The sequence below is a fragment of the Lutra lutra genome, chromosome 3 (genome assembly GCF_902655055.1).
Source record: "Lutra lutra chromosome 3, mLutLut1.2, whole genome shotgun sequence".
NCBI lineage: Eukaryota > Metazoa > Chordata > Mammalia > Carnivora > Mustelidae > Lutra > Lutra lutra.
In genome coordinates, this window is record NC_062280.1 from 17858382 (window position 1) to 17877682 (window position 19301).

General features: G+C 41.7%; 1 protein-coding gene across 7 annotated transcripts in view; it reads right to left on the minus strand.

The window, feature by feature from the left end:
* Window positions 1-16899, minus strand: part of CMKLR2 (chemerin chemokine-like receptor 2) — a 45182-nt gene extending 28283 nt beyond the window's left edge. For 2 of the 7 annotated variants that reach the window (XM_047722772.1, XM_047722778.1), the window contains exon 1: window positions 3305-3524. The gene's annotated coding sequence lies outside the window, so the exon portion shown is untranslated. Of the gene's footprint in view, window positions 1-3060; window positions 3143-3304; window positions 3525-7753; window positions 7805-12664; window positions 12732-16737 lie in introns of those variants that run through there. The other 5 variants (XM_047722773.1, XM_047722779.1, XM_047722774.1 and 2 more) reach the window with 5 other exon arrangements.
* Window positions 16900-19301: the final 2402 nt, after the last annotated feature.

Consider the following 19301-nt stretch of genomic DNA (forward strand, 5'->3'; position numbering starts at 1 on the left):
TGACTCTCCTTTATTAATAATGAATATAAAAGCAGGCCTTCAATGACTATGCTAGCGAAGACAGTCCACATCTTTGAAAATTGTTTTATCTGTATTAATACTTAAAATCATTGCATTAAAAGCAAATCATATTTTCCTCAGTTCTTGTGACATTAAGTCGCAAGACTCAAATTTGAAAAACACTGAAAAAATAGGAAGGTTCTTCAAGACATCAAACCTCTCCCATTTAGCCTTTGTCAAGGGAGTGCAAACAGAAGGGTAGTTCCAGATTAAAAGGGACAAGAGGGTGCCTGCCTGGCTCTGGATGGAGCATCCAAGTCTTGATCTGGGGTTACAAGTTCAAGACCCACGTTACATGTAGAGCTTTCTTTCTTTCTTTTTCTTTTTTTTTTTTTAAAGATTTTATTTATTTGACAGAGAGAGATCACAAGTAGACGGAGAGGCAGGCAGAGAGAGAGAGAGAGGGAAGCAGGCTTCCTCCTGAGCAGAGAGCCCGATGTGGGACTCGATCTCAGGACCCTGAGATCATGACCTGAGCCGAAGGCAGTGGCTTAACCCACTGAGCCACCCAGGCGCCCCTTTCTTTTTCTTTTTTAAAGCTTTTATTTACTTATTTGAGAGAGAGAGAGCACAAGGGAGAGCATGAGCCATGGGGAGGGGCAGAGGGAGAAGCAGTCTCCCCGCTGAGCAGGGAGCCCACACAGGGCTTGATCCCAGGACCCTGAGATCATGAACTGAGCTGAAGGCAGATGATTAATCCACTGAGCCACCCTACATGCCCCTAGAGCTTGATTTTTAAAAAAAAGAAAAGAAAAGAAAAATGTAATCTGTGACGATTGGTTAGATATTGATTTTTTGTATTTATCTTTTTTTTTTTTTTTTAACTGAGGTAGAGTTAGTGCATAGTCTAGATCCCAAACTTGTTGCCCTAGCTCGAGGGAGAACCATCAAGAGACGGTGTCTAATTAGCAGCCCTTCAGAGGCTCCCGCTACTACACAGAGCTCCCTTCCTGGGGCCTTGCCTTCGAGAGTGGTTCACCTCTAGTGAGGACTGGAATAGAAGCAGAAAGGCCTGGCCATGGTGGCCCAGTGGGGGACGATTCTGATGGGTCCATTTTAGCTTCGCGGGTCTACCTCTGGCTAGAGTTGCCGGTCCTCCCTTGCAGCTCAATTTCTCCCCCTGCCCAGTTGTCTTTCCACCTTCCATACAAAGGTATTGATCCTAAGGGCACAACCTAATATCCGATTATTAAACTCTGTCTCTGAGTTTTCTTCTAGAAGAACTCAACCTGTGACTCAAGATGGATACCAGACAACCTCTAAATGAGGAACTTTTATTTTTTTTAAAGATTTATTTACTCATTTATTTGACAGACAGAGATCACAAATAGGCAGAGAGGCAGGCAGAGAGAGAGGGGGAAGCAGGCTTCCTGCTGAGTAGAGAGCCCGATGCGTGGCTCGATTCCAGGACCCTGAGATCATGACCCGAGCAGAAGGCAGAGGCTTTAACCCACTGAGCCACCCAGGTGCCCCCCGCCTTTTTTTTTGAAGTTCTGTTTTCTTTGAAAATGTTAATGTCATCAAAGACAAAGAAAGGCTATGGAAATGTTCCAGATTAAAACAGACTGAAGACACATGGTAACTAAATGTACTATATGATGCTGGACTGCATCATATACGAGAGAAAAATAAAAGGCCAAAAAGAACATTATTGAAACAATTGACAGAATTGGAACAAGGATTAGAGATTGATTAAATATTGTCTCAACCTAACATTTCCCTTGATTATTAGGTATACAGCAATTATGTAGAAGAATGTCCTTGCTTTTAGGAAATAGGCAGTAAAGTATATAGGGAGAAGAGGGCATGGGGTATGCAGCTTCCTCTCAAATGATTCAGAAAAACTACATACACACATACACAGGCAGAATATCAATACAAAGTAACAAAAATTTAACAATTGGTGAATAGAGGTAAAAAGGGATTTGAGAGGATTCTTCAAATTTTTCTTGTAACTCTTTTGCAAGCTTGAGATTATCTTCAAAGATTTTATTTATTTATTTGAGAGAGAGACAGTGAGAGAGAGCATGAGCGAGGAGAAGGTCAGAGAGAGAAGCAGACTCCCCGTGGAGCTGGGAGCCTGATGCGGGACTCGATCTCGGGACTCCGGGATCATGACCTGAGCCAAAGGCAGTCGTCCAACCAACTGAGCCACCCAGGCATCCCTTGAGATTATCTTCAAATAATAAATTGAAAATATATAAATATTACAGGTCAACCAGCTATGGTAAAATGTTAATAACGGTTGAGATTACAAGTATGTAATTGTTCTCTGCACTATTCTTTCAACTTTTTTGAACGCTTGGAATTTTTCATAAAAAACTTTGGAAAAATACATAGGCCAGGATATTTGCTATGTTTTGACTCTTTAAGACTTGCAAGACTACCCTTTGGAACACTGGACCCTGATTTCAGGTAGGGGCCACTAATTTAACTGTTACTTTATCTGTGATTAACCGAAAGCATATATTAGCATACCAATTAGCCTCTGAAAGCTTCCCCCTTTCTCAAGGAGAGCTCTTTTTTTTTTTTTTTTACAATTTTATTTATTTATTTGACAGAGGTCACAGGTAGGCAGAGAGGCAGGCAGAGAGAGAGGAAGGGAAGCAGGCTCCCTGCCGAGCAGAGAGCCTGACACAGGGCTCGATCCCAGGACCCTGGGACCATGACCCGAGCCGAAGGCAGAGGCTTTAACCCACTGAGCCACCCAGGTGCCCCAAGCAGAGCTCTTTAAATCATTAATTATTTACCTCCTCTCTCTACGAAACCCCATTAGACGTACAGTGTAAGCTCTGAGTACCCAAATTTGATCTTTTTTAGTCTCTGCTATATCCTTAGTTGCTAGAACAATTCCGAGAACATGGAATATGACCAATAAATACCTGTTTTAAGAACAAGTGAGGAAGATCTTAAATTAATAAAGACTTGTGTGTAAGTCAATAATTTCACCTACGAAACATCAACTTCTGTCATTATCGTCAAAATTAAATTTGGCTTTACTTTTTTGGCTTACTTTCTCTTTCTTACTGCAAGTTAGGAGCATCAGAATTCTGGAATTATCAGCAACCAAGTAGTTTATCTGGACAAACCTGAGCCAGGAAATAGCTTGAGGTAGTGCTGCTGGGCTCCTGGAGGGAGCAGCAGAGCCTTGAGGAAGCAAGCCCGCCAGGGCATGAAGTGTACAGTGACCTTGAGGAAGGAGGGGCAGCTGCGGCTCCTGGGGACCCACAAGGGGAGAACTCACCACGCAGGACAGAGCGAACTCGCATCCCAGAGAACCGATGTGCCACCACATGTGGAGGCATGAAGGCAGCCAGTGAAAGGAAACCACGCGTCCGAGAAAGTAGCTTAGTTATTAGCCAAGAATCGATACTCACTCAGTAAGACCAGAAACTAATAAAGCTGCCGGAACTGGATCGGCCAGAAGTCAGAAGGCAGAAATCAGGACTGGAGCAGGAACTGAGAGAAACCTAAACAGATGTGGAAATAGCAGGAGCCTGCCCATCGGTTTTGTCTCATTTGGATGTTTGCCCACACGGAGCTGGCTGGAAGTGTTAACCACAACACAACAGCCTCCCCATGATCACGTCCCCCTGGCAAACCACTGGCACTTGCTGGTGGTGCGGTGGCTAATGGGGGCTCGGTCCCAGCTGGCAAAGGTCACCCTGGGACACACGACGCTGTTGTTCCTGGGCATCCTCTCAATTCTACTTGACTATACGGTACGGACTATTTCTACTCCCAACTCAGAGTTAGAACCCACTCAGCAAAGTATAACCAAGAGCCTTCAGTGTTTCATCCTTTATCCCCCTGTCCAGTCCCCACCTTCTCATTTTCAAATCTAGAAAGTTGCTTGCTCCCTCCCTAGGCAACTTTTATTTAAAATAATTTGTTTAGGGGCGCCTGGGTGGCTCATTGGGTTAAGCCTCTGCCTTCGGCTCAGGTCATGACCTCAGGGTGCTGGGATTGAGCCCCGCATCGGGCTCTCTGCTCTGCGGGGAGCCTGCTTCTCCCTCTCTCTCTGCCTGCCTTTCTGCCTGCTTGTGATCTCTCTCTCTGTCAAATAAATAAATAAAATCTTTTAAAAAAATAATAATTTGTTTAGGGGCGCCTGGGTGGCTCAGTCCGTTAAGCGTCTGCCTTCAGCCCAGGTCATGATCTCAGGGTCCTGGAATCGAGCCCCATATCAGGCTCCCTATTCAGTGGGGAGTCTGCTTCTCCCCCTCTTTCTGCTGCTCCCCCCAAATAAATAAGTAAAATCTTTTTTTTTATAAAGATTTTATTTATTTATTTGTCATAGAGAGAGAAGCAAGAGTGAGCACAGGCAGACAGAGTGGCAGGCAGAGGCAGAGGGAGAAGCAGGCTCCCTGCCAAGCAAGGAGCCCGATGTGGGACTCGATCCCAGGATGCCGGGATCATGACCTGAGCCGAAGGCAGCTGCTTAACCAACTGAGCCACCCAGGCGTCCCTAAGTAAAATCTTTTAAAAAATAAAATAAATAATTGGTTTAAAATTTTAATTAGTTATTTTACACTGAATAATAAAGAATTATCCATTTAGGGGCGCCTGAGTGGCTCAGTCGGTTGAGCCTCTGACTTCAGCTCAGGGCGAGATCCTGGAGTCTTGGAATCAAGCCCTGCGTGGGGCCCCTTGTTTAGTGGAGAGCCTGCTTTTCTCACCGCCTGCTGCTTCCCCTGCTTGTGCTCTCTTACTCTTGCTCTATCTCAAATAAATGAATAAATAAATCTTTTAAAAAAATTATCTGTTTAACTGAAAGACCCAGTAAATATCTGGAGTGTTTTCCAGGTGACATCTTACCATACTATTTACAAAAACACACACACCTACTCCTCAACCTCTTGACACATTGAAGTGGAACACTGGAATTAAAATCTAATTAGAATTTAAATTAGTGAAAAAAAATCAGTACCGTGGGCTTAATACAGAAGTATAATGTAAGACATGCTTTATGATATGTAGGTGTCCTGAAAAATATGATTGAGTGGTTGTTGTGGGTTTTTTAAAGATCTTTTTAAAACATATTTTAAGTAATCTCTCCACCCAACAAGGGGCTTAAACTCAGAACCCCAAGATCAAGAGTTGCATGTTCTTCTGACCGAGCCAGCCAGGCCCCCCATGCTTGGGTTTTATTTCAGATATTTTACCCTTCTACAGTGACAGTACTACATAATGTTTCTTTGATCTATTTCATTAGAAAATACTCAGCCTATTGGCCTGTAAGAGGACTTTCCTAAAGATGTCATCAGTGTGACCAAGAGCTGAGTTGTTGTGGGAGGAGTTATTACTCCAAAAGCAGACAAAGTTAGTATACCTGCAAAACAGAGGTAGTAAAACAACAAAACGGTTTAACTTCTATGGATTAATGTATAATTTTGCAGTAAGAAAACTCTGGAAAAAAACCTATTTTACTTTCATTAATAAATTTATGAGTTTGGTTTAGTATATATATATATTCTTTTTTTTTTTTTACATTGAATTACATATGAAGAGGGATATAATGTCTTCAGTATTTAGGGTCTGTCAGGAAAACTTTTGAAGATACTGAAAGGGGAAGACAGATTCTGAGTATCTTACCTAGTGTGTGTTTTTGGGTTCTCTGCCTATTACTGTCTGAATATTTCACAATGGTGCACATTGTCGACAACTTATAATAATGCAAATGATCCTTGTCCACAGAAATATGAATGAATTGTGTCCAGTGGAATGCAACTGATTATTGCCCTGTGAATTACTAACCAGTTTCACCAATTTTGCAACTGTTTGTAAACTCATTTCAACATTCCTGGTGGCCTATATATGTGTGTGATACTTTGATTCTCTTTTTAATCCACGGTAACATCTTACTGATTCTATCATTCATTACTGAGTTAAATAAGACCTTTGAGAGGGGCGCCTGGGTGGCTCAGTGGGTTAAGCCGCTGCCTTCGGCTCAGGTCATGATCCCAGGTCCTGGGTTTGAGCCCCACATCGGGCTTTCTGCTCAGCGGGGAGCTTGCTTCCTCCTCTCTCTCTGCCTGCCTCTCTGCCTACTTGTGATTTCTCTCTGTCAAGTGGATAAATAAAATCTTTAAAATAAATAAATAAATAAATAAGACCTTTGAGACATGTCAATTTTATATTTGTATGAGAGTCATGATTTATCTGTTTGAAAAATTATCTTTTAACAGATCATTAGTCCAAAAGTGTTGGTCTTTTTTTTTTTTTTTTAAAGATTTTATTTATTTATTTATTTCACAGACAGAGAGTACAAGTAGGCAGAGAGGCAGGCAAAGAGAGGAGGAAGCAGCCTCCCTGCTGAGCAGACAGCCCGATGCGGGGTTCGATCCCAGGACCCTGGGATCATGACCAGAGTTGAAGGCAGAGGATTTAACCCACTGAGCCACCCAGGCGCCCCCCCAAAATTGTTGGTCTTAACTTGAGAGGACAATGAAGACGGGGAGAAGGATGAGGGTGTGATAAGGTTTTTAAGAAAGATATATGAAGTTTCTTTCTGGTCCTCTCAATTTCCAAAACCTAAATTTACTCCTAGAGTAATGATGGTGTTCACATCAAGATGGGGAAACAGTCCCTCAGAGGAAAGGAGGGCTAAGTGGAATTCCAGACAACCAGGGAAGGGCTTCAGGAGAGAAAATTTCTAATGGCACCCCAAGTTTGGTACTGCGGATGCAAATTCCTTCTTGAGGGATCCCAGACTCTCTTCCCTGAACCCCTACCTGTCCTCTTTAAGGACTGTGTGTTAGAAGCTCAGGTCCGTAATAGGACTGTTGGAATCGAGAGACCAATAAGCAAGATTAATAGAATTGCTTTGCACAGCCAAAACCTTAACACACTATTCAAATAGGTTCAAATATGTACGGCTTTCCTTTTATCTCTTTTTTCTTTTTCTTTCCTTTTTTTTTCCCCCAGTCAGACTGAGGCTACTTTAATCATTGCTGCAGCTACTCAAACAGAGGAAGGGGCCAAGCCCATGCTCTAGCCACCCCCAAACTCCAGATAATTGGTTAGATGTGCGTTTTGCCTGATGGACACTGCGGTTCCAGAACAGAGAATGTCTTTCTTGGCCCAAGAACATGTATCTGGCTCTCCAGAGTGGGATGAAGAGAAGTCATAGCAGCCCCCCAAACCCTCCAGTTATGTTTCACTGTCACCCCCCCTGTTCCCTACTCTCCCTTGAGATATCTAAATACATGTGGGATATTTACGAAGAGTTGAATTTTATTTTAGTTTTGTTAATTTTTAAAAGGTTTCATTTATTTATTTTTGGCTCAAGCGCATGAGAGCGAGAGAGTGAGAGAGAACTGGGGGAGAGGGGCAGAGGGAGAAGCAGACTCCCAGCTGGGCAGGGAGCTGGATGCAGGGCTTGACTTGGGGACCCTGGGATCACAACGCAAGCCAAAGGCAGGTGCTTAACCAACTGAGCCACCCAGGTGTCCTGAGTTGAATTTTAGTTCTCTGTTTCCTTTCCAGTCTTCTATGTTTGTCTTCTCTGCCACCTTTGTCTCTTCTGCTGTTAAACTGCCCTCTTTCCCACCAGCCCATCCTTACCAAGTGCTTGGATGAAACCCACAAACAATCACAAGCATTTCTGGGTGGTATTTTAAGGTAACGAAGGACTAGAGCCCGGGAGTCAGGCAGACCCTGGTTTCAAATCGCAGTTCCACTTATTACCTACCCGTGTGGCCTTGTGAAGTTAGTCAGAAGCTCCAAGCCTCAGTTTCTCCATCTGTAAAAGAGGGACAATAATAATATCTACTTGATATTATGAAATGAGGCAGTCAAGTGACACTGAGCATCATGGACACAGTCATCTGCTACTATTGTAATTTTTTTTTGTGCCTCCAGACTCTCGTTTCTCATTTTCCCTCTATTTCTAGTGTACTTCTATTTCCCATTGTCTTATTTGTAGGTACCATTTCACACTTTTTTCTCAGTCTACCATAAATAAGGCACAGGACATGCTACCCCGCAAGATGGCACCTCGGTATATTGAATAGTTTAAGCGGAAGGAGTTTGAGAAACAGCAGGTTCAAGAAGGACTCTCTGACCTTCCTGGTCTCCTTGAAGCAGGTCCTATGAGTCTCATGTGAGAGGCGCCCTCCACATACCCCAAGGAAAGTATCCTTACCTCCGAGGAAGGTAAACAAGCCTTGCTGTTTCCCACACTCTACTACTCTCTGCTCATAAACTTTTGTCCTAGCACATGTTCCACGAGTCCCCATTTTTGGTCAAACATGGTATAAAAACATTCAGACTTAACTGTTTCCTTAGGTCATTTCCTTATGAAGACTCCTATGTCATGTAAAATTTACATTAAAAAATCTGTACGCTTTTCTCTTGATACTCTGTCTTTTATGACAAGGGCCCCAGCTGAGAATTTAGAAGAGGAGAAGGAAAAGGTATTTTTTTCCTCCCCTGTAATGGCAAATCAAAGACAATGATCATACATATCACATCGTTTTCTTATTACAATTGACTTCTGTTTCTTCCTCTGTGATCTGGAGAGAAAGCCCATCAGTAAACCATTGTTGGGTTGTTCTAAGAATTATACAAGATACTTTCCATACAGCACTCTCACAAACACGGTGACCGTTCCTAAGACTGCCAGACTTTCTGTAAGAAGGGTGGCAAACACTGCCCCTACAAAGTGACACATTCCAAGAGGGGCAAGGAGTCTCCGTATGCCCAGGGAAAGCAGCGTTATGGCAGGAAGCAGAGTGGCTATGGTGGGTGGACAGATCTTGTGGGAAAAAACTAAAACTATAAAGAACATTGTGTTGAGGCTTGAACGTGTTGATTCTAGCTGTGGATCGAAGAGAACGCTAGCAATTAAGAGAAGAGAGCGTTTTGATAAGAGAAAGGGCTAAATGATCTAGTTCTAAGTGTCCAATTTTGTTTTATTATGAAGACAATATAATCTTGAGGTTATGTTTCACTTACAAAACTGATGTAAGATACATACGTAAATGTCTCTCACAGCGCCTGGCTTATAGGAGGAGCTCAACAATTGTGAGCTTTTATTATTATCTTACTTTAATTAATCTTTTTATTAGGGTGTATTATGAAATAATTCACATAACATGGCTTTGTTGAAAGGTAGCAAATTTGTAGGCTTCCAGCTCATGTAATGATCGCTGGCTATAAGCAGGGAGCTCATTTGATATTTGTGATTAGTTTAGCTAACATTTTGGATTTATGCTTCATTCTAAGAAAACATGGGCTGAAACATACCACTGTGAGCAAAAAAATAATGGTTTCCTGCTGTTACTGTAAAGCTACATTGTGTTCATTCCTTCCTTTCCAAAGTAGGACATTCTGATCCTGTGATAATGTTCTACTGAAGGAATTTATTTATTTTGCACCAAATGATTCGTGTAGATGAGTTCATTTCTTGTGATAAAAATGAGTACAACATAGCTGGGCTTCTTGCTGTGATCTCACTGACTTGCTATAATCCAACTGGCTAGAAAACAGAGTAATTGCCTGGCTCAGCGAGAAGAAAACCAGCTTTTCCAAAGAAATTCTTTTGGGGGATTCTCTCAAGTTTGATGAACAAGTTACTTACCGTTTGCTTGAAAAAAATGTAAAAGGAAGAAATGGTCTTTCTTTAGGAAATTACCAAAGAACACTCAGTGGATTTGAGATTCCACTGGACCTGGCAAACAATAGAGCTAATTTTTAAAAATCAAGCTTTTGTTTATTTGAGGCTGAAATAAATGAATGTGAATACTCTTTTTTTTTTTTTAAATGATGTTTAAGTAATCTCTTTACCCGACATGGGGCTCGAACTTGTGACCCTAAGATCAAGAGTCACATATTCTTCTGATTGAGCCGGCCAGACACCCCAGGATGTGAATATTCTTGGAAATATGTTGTTTGTTTGGGGGGAGGAGGGGGAGAGGAAGAGGGAGAAAGAATCTGAAGCAAACTCTGCACTGAGCGCAGAGCCCGACGCAGGGCTCGATCCCACAGTCTGAAGATCATGACCTGAGCAGAAACCAAGAGTCCACTGCTCAACTAACTGAGCCACCCACGTGCCCCTGTTAATATTTTAATAAAAAGTTAAAATGGACAGACACTCTCTACAATCATTCCCCCCCCCCCCCGGTGTTCTGGGAGCCACAATACCTTTCTTTTTTTTTTTTTTTTTAAAGATTTTATTTATTTATTTGACAGAGAGATCACAAGCAGGCAGAGAGGCAGGCAGAGAGAGAGGAGGAAGCAGGCTCCCCGCTGAGCAGAGAGCCTGCTTCTCCCTCTGCCTCTGCCTGCCATTCTGTCTGCCTGTGCTTGCTCTCTCTCCCTCTCTCTCTCTGACAAATAAATAAAATCTTGAAAAAAAAAATTAAGGATGACATCTCTGTAATCACCTTGTTCTAACTCCAGTAATACAACTTTATATACAAATTATTTTGCACGCCCTTGAAGACAATGTGGTCTTAACGAAAATTCAACCCCAAACATATTTATTAGACTTGACTTGACATTTTTTCTAAGCTGCCAGTTTGCATACTTCCTTTCAAAAATCCTTCTCCATGAAGTCTTCCCTTTTTTAGTAGCAACTCGGCCTTTATCCCAAGCCCTGATACACCCCCTAGTGTTCCTTAAACACTTTTGTAATGATTACATTACATGTGTTTGTAATGATCACTTTTTGTTGAATAATGAGGTCTTTTGCATGCAATTATGTAAAACATTGGAAATGGCAGAGCTAAACCCAACTGATTCAGTTATTATACTAGATGACTGACTGGTTGACCATAGACAGGTCTTTAATAACTTTTTTTTTTTGCATAAAAGGAAATGCAAAATTAAAGCTTCGGAGAGTAACCCTGGGAGCCATTTTAAGCACAAGTGAAATCTGTTTGCTTCCTCATGATTCCTGAGGGAACACTATGACCTCTCTTCACTGAATTCTTTATGTGTGAAACTTTATGAAATGAATTACTTTCTTTGTTTCACCTCACTTGGAACTTTGTAATCATGAGTGTGCCTTTCGACAATAATACCAACAAGGCCTCTATGTTTGGTGTTCTAAAATGGCCGCCTAAACACTGATGGGCCTGAATCCTTTTCCTACTTCCACCTTCAGTTTAAAAAAGTACACTCAAGGGGCTCTTCGTTGGCTCAGTTGGTAGGGCGAGCGACTCTTGAAGTTAGGGGTGTGAGTTTGAGCCCCATGTTGGCTGTAGAGAGGACTTAAAAAAAAAAATAAAATCTTAAAATAAATAAAAGGTAAAAAAAAAAAAAGTACACTCAAAAATAAAAATTCCGCTTGGGAATCTCTTGGTCCCAGTTGGGATGGCCTGACTTTGAGCCCAGCTATTTTACCGGAATGGCTGAATTCCGAAATACTTCACACAGCTGGGCCACACTGGTAATACAGGTTTCCAGGACTTAAGGGAGAACCTTCAATGCAGAATTGAGTTAGATGTGGATTCCCAAGGACAATAGTCAGCAGTGTTGCTGAAGATAGTGAAAAACATCAGGTGTTACCTAAATATATTCCTACTGTAACCTGGAAACTTCCCGAGTGGACAGTGGACACAAACGGGATGGTATAAGCTTTAATTCAGGATTCACTGGGGTGTCTTCATTGACTGATGTGGAACCTACTGTGTTTGCCCACTAAATACATCCCACGTGAGAAGAGTTCACCAAAGAGTATTTCCGCGGCCTCCCGGAGGTGAATTGCACGTGTTTATTCCAAGTTTGCACTTCCAGGGTGCCGCAACTCCCTTAGGTGTGGGGCCAGAGCCCAGGGCCGCTTGCCCTGCCAAAGCTGGGTGGAGCTTTGCCATGAAGTGAGGGTAGTGGGACGGAGAATTCTCTTTCATGAGTATTTTTTTCTTAGAGGAGATCCCAAATAGGGCTGCTATGTCCTGACATTTTAGTGGAAACAGCTCTTTGTTTTTCACTTGCTGCTGCTCTCATACGCCTTCTCCTCTCAAGGGTCAAAGGTCTGTGCTCTCCCTCCTAGAAAGTTCTTCTGCAAGCTCCTCAGGCTAAGGAGGACTTCTGGTGGGTATACCCGTCAGTTCCTCCGTCAAGGCCAAATCTAGTCATCTCACTTCGACTCATGATGGGACACGATACCCACCTCTCTCACTGTCTCACCTCCTCCGTGAACTGTTAACTTGCATGTTCCTGTCCATGTCCCTCCCTCCCTTTCATGAACTCCACCTTCTGGAGGCACTCCATACCTCTAAACCCTTTTTTTTTTTTTTTTTTTTAAGATTTTATATGAGAGAGCGAGTGAGTGAGCATGAAATCACAAGCAGCGGGGAGGGGCAAAGTGAGAGGGAGAAGCAGACTCCCACTGAACCAGGAGCCCCATGTGGGGCTCGAGCCCAGGGACCTGAGATTATGACCTGAGCCCAAGGCAGGGGCTTAGCAACTGAGCCAGCCAGGCGCCCCACTTCTAAACCTTTTTAGTTTAGGGCTGGCTCAGTCAACGGAGCAAGTGACTCTTGATCTCAGGGTCCTGAGTTTGAGCCCCAGTAAGCATAGAGAATCTTAAAAAAAATAAAGTTTTTTAGTTTAATAATTTCATTCTGTCCCCCAAGCTGCACAACTTTAAGCTTACCGAGGGCAGGGAATATTCCTTTAAAATTCTTGTGTCTTCTACCACCAGACCTGAGGGATCTGTTTGACTGAATAAGACATGTACAGGGAACTTTTCTTAGTTAATGATAAACAAGTACACCTCTCTCCCCCACGAAATGAAAAATAGTAGACTTCCAAATAAATAACCAAAATTTCCAGCCTCTGTCTTCTTTTTTTAAGATTTTAATTTTTTTTAAAGTAATCTCTACACCCAACGTGGGACTCAAACTTACAACCCTGAAATCAAGATCTTGGGGTCATGAGATGGAGCCCTGCCACACGCTCAGTCCTTAGTGAGGAGTCTGCTTGTCCCCCACCGCTGCCCTTCTGCCCCATCCCCCCTTATGTGTGTACTCTCTGTCTCAAATAAATAAATAAATAAATAAATAAATAAATAAAATATTTTTTAAAGATTAAAAAAAAAAGAGTTGCATGTTCTACCAGCTGAGTCAGCTAGGTGCCTACCCCCCGTCCCTGTCCCCCCATCTTCCATCTTCCACATGGAGGTGACATGGAGTAAGACACAACAAAAGAATATTTAGACCGTTCATTAAGTCCTAACACATTTTATTTATTTGATTTGGTGAATTCCTTTATCACAAACCAAGTCTTTATTTGCGTGGGTCCTGCCAAGAGCTGTGTATGCAATATTGCATATACTTGAGTTCGCATGGGCTAGTTGATTGTTGTTTTAACAATGAACAAGGACCAGTGAGGCCAAGATCAGAAGGTTGGCTCTCCCCGGGGTCAGTTCCCTGCGTGGAGAGAAACGCTTCCACAGTCAAAGCCAAACCCTATTTAACATCTGCCTCCACCCTCTAATCAATCATCTGACCAATATATTAGTTTGGCTGAAGGGATAACTGCATAATTTCTAATAAAACGTTTGTGCCTAAATCATGTATACTTTGTTCCAACTGACACTATCGTCTTTAACAATGAAGAGTGTTTTCCATCTTATTTGAGTATCAATGGAATAATCAAAACATACTATAATAATTGAAGAATATGAAAAAACATTCTGAATGAAAGAGTTGTCTCAACTAAATTTTTTAGGTACCTACTATTTGTGTGAGGTACCCATTATATATGTCACGTTCAGAAATGACTTAACCAGAGATTTAAGAAGAAAGGGAGGTGGGGTTCCTGGGTGGCTCAGTTGGTTAAACATCAGACTCTTGATCTCAGCTCAGGTCTCAATCTCACAGTCACAAGAGTTCAAGTCCCACATTGGGCATGGAGCTTACTTTAAAAAAAAAAAAAAAAAAAGGAGGTGGGAGGAGGTAGATTGTGGTGCAGGAAGAAAACCTAGCTCATCAGCTTTATTTTGGAGAAAGGGAAACTGAGGTCCAGAGAGTTTTTTCTGCCTCAAGCAATGAAAAAAAGCTAAAAGCAGAGTTGGTATTACAATCCTTCAGGGACAGGCAAAATCAAAATAGTAATTGTAAAGATATTATGCAATCATAGATTTGAACATTGTCCGATTTAAGAGAATGCTGTTAGTAATCTTCATTTAACTAGTTATGTTTTTTCTAGCTATTAAGTTTTATACTATCAGTTTTTATTGTACTCTTGGCTTTCACTACTTTCATTAGAAGTTTTATGAGGCAGAAACATTTACTAAAGTTAATGTTATCAAAGAAACCAGGTGAATTAGAAATGAAGAGCCCCCATGAGATCAAAGGATTTAACTTTTGTGGTTTTTATGAAACTTGAGGACTGAAGAAAAAAATAGAAATTTTCAATATGATAGAATTTTTAAATGATAAAATTAATAGACTATTAGAGAAAGTTTAGGAAAAAAAGAAGAGATGTATCACATAAAGGGTCCAGCACACACCACTGTGGCACAAAAATTATTTTGAGAAGAAGGCATTTGAGGTCCCAAATAACTCAATTGTCATAAAGCCCTTCCTAGAAAGCAATCAGGGAAGGCTGACTCCTAACTAGAGGTAAGAAGTCTTCACACCACACCTAAAGAGAAAACAGTCACATCTATTCTTTTAAGGGCCCATTTATCTTTCTAAAAAGTCATTTGTTTTCCCTTAAGTGTCCTTTCTTCCCCTCCTTTATCAAGATGGTATGTAAACCCCAAATTTTGGGGTATGTAAACCCCAAAAATCTCTTTGAGTCACATTTTTCTCTGAACTCCCCTATGAATGTTAAGACAAATATGTGATTAAATTTGGTCTTTTTTCTTACTAATTTGTCTCTAATGAGTTTAATTCGTAGAGCTTCACAACTGAACCTAAGAGGATAGAGGAAAAGTTTTCTCTGTCAACATACCATCAGCTCACAATCATAAAGTCACTTTTGGCTTAAAATAACTGTTTCAATTGTCATATTTTCTTCAGTTTTTTCTACTGTGTTTACTTTTTTTTTTTTTAAGATTTTTTAATTTATTTTTTTGTTTGACAGACAGAGATCACAAGTAGGTAGAGAGTCAGGCAGAGAGAGAGGAAGGGAAGCAGGCTCCCCGCTGAGCAGAGAGCCCGATGTGGGGCTCAATCCCAAGAACCTGGGATCATGACCTGAGCCGAAGGCAGAGGCTTAATGCACTGAGCCACCCAGGCGCCCCTCAACTGTGTTTACTTTTCACTAGTAATAATCATTGTTAATATTATAAGCACCCATTCATGATACAACATAATCCTCCAAATTATGATTTCTGGATGCCTGCAAAATATTTCAATGAGATGCTATAAAGAGGTTCCTTAACTGGCCTCTTACCATTGGATATTTGCTTCAATTTTTTTCCAAATTATAAATAATTTAGAAAAAAAAATTTTAAGCATAAAGCTTTTCTCCTTTTAAAATTACTTCCATGGGTTATCTCTGACTGCTGCAGCCTTTGAAAAGGGAACGTTGACTTAAATATCCATCTCTGACAGATGACAATTAGCAGTAAAGTAACAGAAAATATGTTATAAATGAAACGCCTAAAGTCTCATGTAAAATTATAAATAAAGGCCATAAAAAAAGTAGAAGGCATTTAGCATTTAGTGTCTGAAAGATGTGCAAACATGATGAGAATTTATTCCGTAACGGGAATTACTTTAACTAGATAGACACCCAGAGAAAGATCCCTTGGCATCTTTGGTTTTTTTCTTCCCCCTACAAAACAAACAAAAAAATAGTGGTGGATTCATTGAGCAACAAGTCTGTGGAAGCTTGGACTAAAAAGAGTTTCAGTGAAAACGGGCCAATGTGGGAGAATAATTGCTGGTGAAAGTTATCAACTTTTCATTTGGTTTTCATTAGCTTTCACTTGGAGGTAAGGATCAGCTATTAGACAGAAAGCAATTGGTGCTCACAGTTATCTGCCTCCCAAAAGAACACTCAAGTTCAAGGAACCTTTTCTCCCGGCGATTTCCCTGCATTTAGCCATTCGTCCTTCATTAGGGGAGCCCAGGTACCAATTATTCTCACAGGCAATTGATTATGAGATTTCAAAAATGCAGCAGCAACAAAGAAATGTTTGCTTTGACGAACCACAAGCCATTCATCTTTAAAAGAGGGGAAAAAAAACAACCAAACCACATCACAGCTCCATTTAGAACTTTTCCCCTACCTTGTCATCTAAGGAGGGCAAAATCAATTTTCATTTGAGAGCACCATTTCCTCCTACTAGTTTTCTCTAAGTGGCCTTTCCACAAATGATGTTTGATTATTTCTGAGTCACAACTACTTAAAATCCACATTTATGAGCTGTAATTTCCTAGGTAAAAGCCGAGGGAATTACTGAAAGTTCTTTGTGCTCTCCCCCCCCAGCCCTCCCCCCAGCAACATCCTCATGTTCTCTCTTTCCGCGTTGGAGGCTTTAATCCGCAGCTGTAGCAAGTCCGGTTGTGACCTTCCCTAAACACTCTGACAGGACCAAAAATAGGAATCTGCACACAGAAGCTTTTCCTAAACTATCAGGAGTCCTTTTCCTCGTTTGCCAGCTGGTAGTTTGTCAAAATACTGTTTTGTAAATAAATCATCTGCAGAAAATCCTCATCAGGTCAGCTGCAAATGTGTCAGATGGAGGAAAACAAACAAGAAAGCACTTACCAGTTAATTTACTTTGAGGAGAGAAGCTATTCTGATGCCTGGGTGTGACCTCCCGGCTCCAGAATGAAATGGAGGGTGGTTTTCAGAACCGCTACGTTGGACACTCTTTCCCAGCCTCCTCATTTGGCTTTTATCTGGCTTTTGAAATGACACTGTAGAAGGAAAGGGATGTTGGGTTTCATTTGAATGTGGTTCTTCCCCTCCTCCACCATCCTCCATAAAAATTCATCATGTATTCCAGGGGAAAAGTAAGCAATGAACATACTGCACAAATTAATTCTTTTGCTCAGCGTGTTTGTGTGTATAACTGAGGTTTGTTTTTTGAATGGAAATCATTGCTATTGGCTGCGGTGCCGCAGTCTGAAAAGTGATGGTGGGGGGCACCGATCCTTCCTTTGTTTGGTGGGCTTTTTGCTTATGAAAAGTCAAGTTAAACGTCTTTCCAACGAGGGAATGAAAAGAACCTTAGAATGTCAAAGGATAGCTCTTCAATTGCACAGCAAATTCTGTAGGGCTCATTAGAAGAGAGATTTCACTCACTGGATTTTGGGGTGTTTCTGAGAGTGAAGAATTGTAATCACACGTTAATTATGTCTTTTAGTTTTCAATTCTTTGCCTAGGTAGGTTGAGAGAGAACTCTCTGGGATCCGAGGCAATTAAAGGATTGATTTTTTTTTTTTTTTAAATCCCTCATCTCCTCCTGGGGTTCTGGCAGATGTGAGCACATCTGTGTATCTGAAACAGGGCTCAGAATTCAGAAATCCACAGGATGAGAAACATGGAGGCTGAAGGTAAGCAAGCCTTGATGTGGTTAGCTTCTCGCTGCAGAGCTAACTTGATTTTTGTACGCTCTAACATCAGCTCTATCATGTGATATTGAAAATTGAACATTATTAGGTCATAAAACATGGTTAGGCCGGCTAATTGAACATCGTTAGGTGAGCTGGCAGAGAAACACACAGTTTCGTATTTGACTGGAGGGTAGTCGAATATGCCAGCCCAAAATACACCTCTTCGGCATAACGATGATTTTGAGCTGATTATTTTTAAGAAACGGCGGACACGGAACAAGCTCCGAAAACAGAATGCAAGTTGCCCTTTTGTGAGGGAAATCTATATTTATAAGGGAAATTAACATTAGAAAGGGGGCCTGTTACCAGAAAGAGAGCTATTACCAGAGATGACTTTTTCACCTGAGAGACTGATCTGCTCGGCAAGGCAACCTTTGTTTACCAAACATTTCCTCTTCTCACCTTCCCGAGAATTGGTTTCCGGTAAATGGCCTTCTCCTCCTTCCAGCCCCAGACCCCTAGCCTGTTCCTTAGGTCTGGATGGTACGTAAGCCTCCATCTTCTGGGCTTTTCAGTCTCCTATTCTACTGGGGCTCCCTTATGTATGTAATTAAAATAGGTTTTTTTTCCTCCTCCTGTTAATCTTTTGTTGTTGTTGTTGTTTAACAGGAGGGGGTCTTAGCCAAGAACAGTGAAAGGTAGAGGGAAAATTATTTTTCCTCCCCTACATAACCAAATCTAGAAAATCTAAATCATTGCGTGGGGGTGGAGTGGGCTGGGGGGGGGGCGCATAGAAGAGTAACTCTGGGGGGTCGTGTGCCCACACCTTTTCAAATACAATATCCCTCAGCCTCCACTCCTTGATTCCACAGAAAATAAACCATAATTAACAATCTTCTCATATTTCTTCTCAGTATTGTCTTTTTTTTTTTTTTAAGATTTTATTTATTTATTTGACAGAGAGAGATCACAAGCAGGCAGAGAGGCAGGCAGAGAGACAGGAGGAAGCAGGCTCCCTGCTGAGCAGAGAGCCCGATGCGGGACTCGATCCCAGGACTCCGAGATCATGACCTGAGCCGAAGGCAGCAGCTTAACCCGCTGAGCCACCCAGGCGCCCCTCTTCCCAGTATTATCTGAACACAGAGATGGTCCTTGAAAGAGGTAGTAGGACACTCTGTGGGAGACTCCTGTCTGGTCACCAGTTCCTCTGTATCAGCTGTATTAGGATTTGTTAATAATCATATGTAATCGTCTGTAATCACACCAAAGCACGATTTCATCCACAAAAGACATTTTGAGGAGAATTTCAGGAAGTTTGGGTTACTTACATAGTTCTGACTTATTTTTCGGTTGTAGAGAGGGAAGCATTGAGTAGCAAGGGAGAGAGAAAGAAAACGAGAGGAAGGATGGCAAACATTTACTGCGTACCGAGTGTAGTTTAAGCACTGAAACTGAGGGAAGTGTGAGCATTTTTTTAAAAGAGATTTTATTTTGGGGGCGCCTGGGTGGCTCAGTCAGGTAGACATCTGCCTCCCACTGGGGTCATGAGCCTCGCATGGGGCTCCCTGCTGGGTGGGGAGCCGGCTTCTCCCTCTCCCACTGCTGCTCCCCCTTCTTGTGCTCACTCGCTGTCTCTCTCCCATGCTCTCTGCCTCACTCAAATCAATAAATAAAATCTTAAAAAAAAAAAAGATTTTATTTAAAATAATCTCTACCCAACGTGGGGCTCCAGTTCACAACGGAGATCAGGAGTTGCATACTCCACTGACTGAG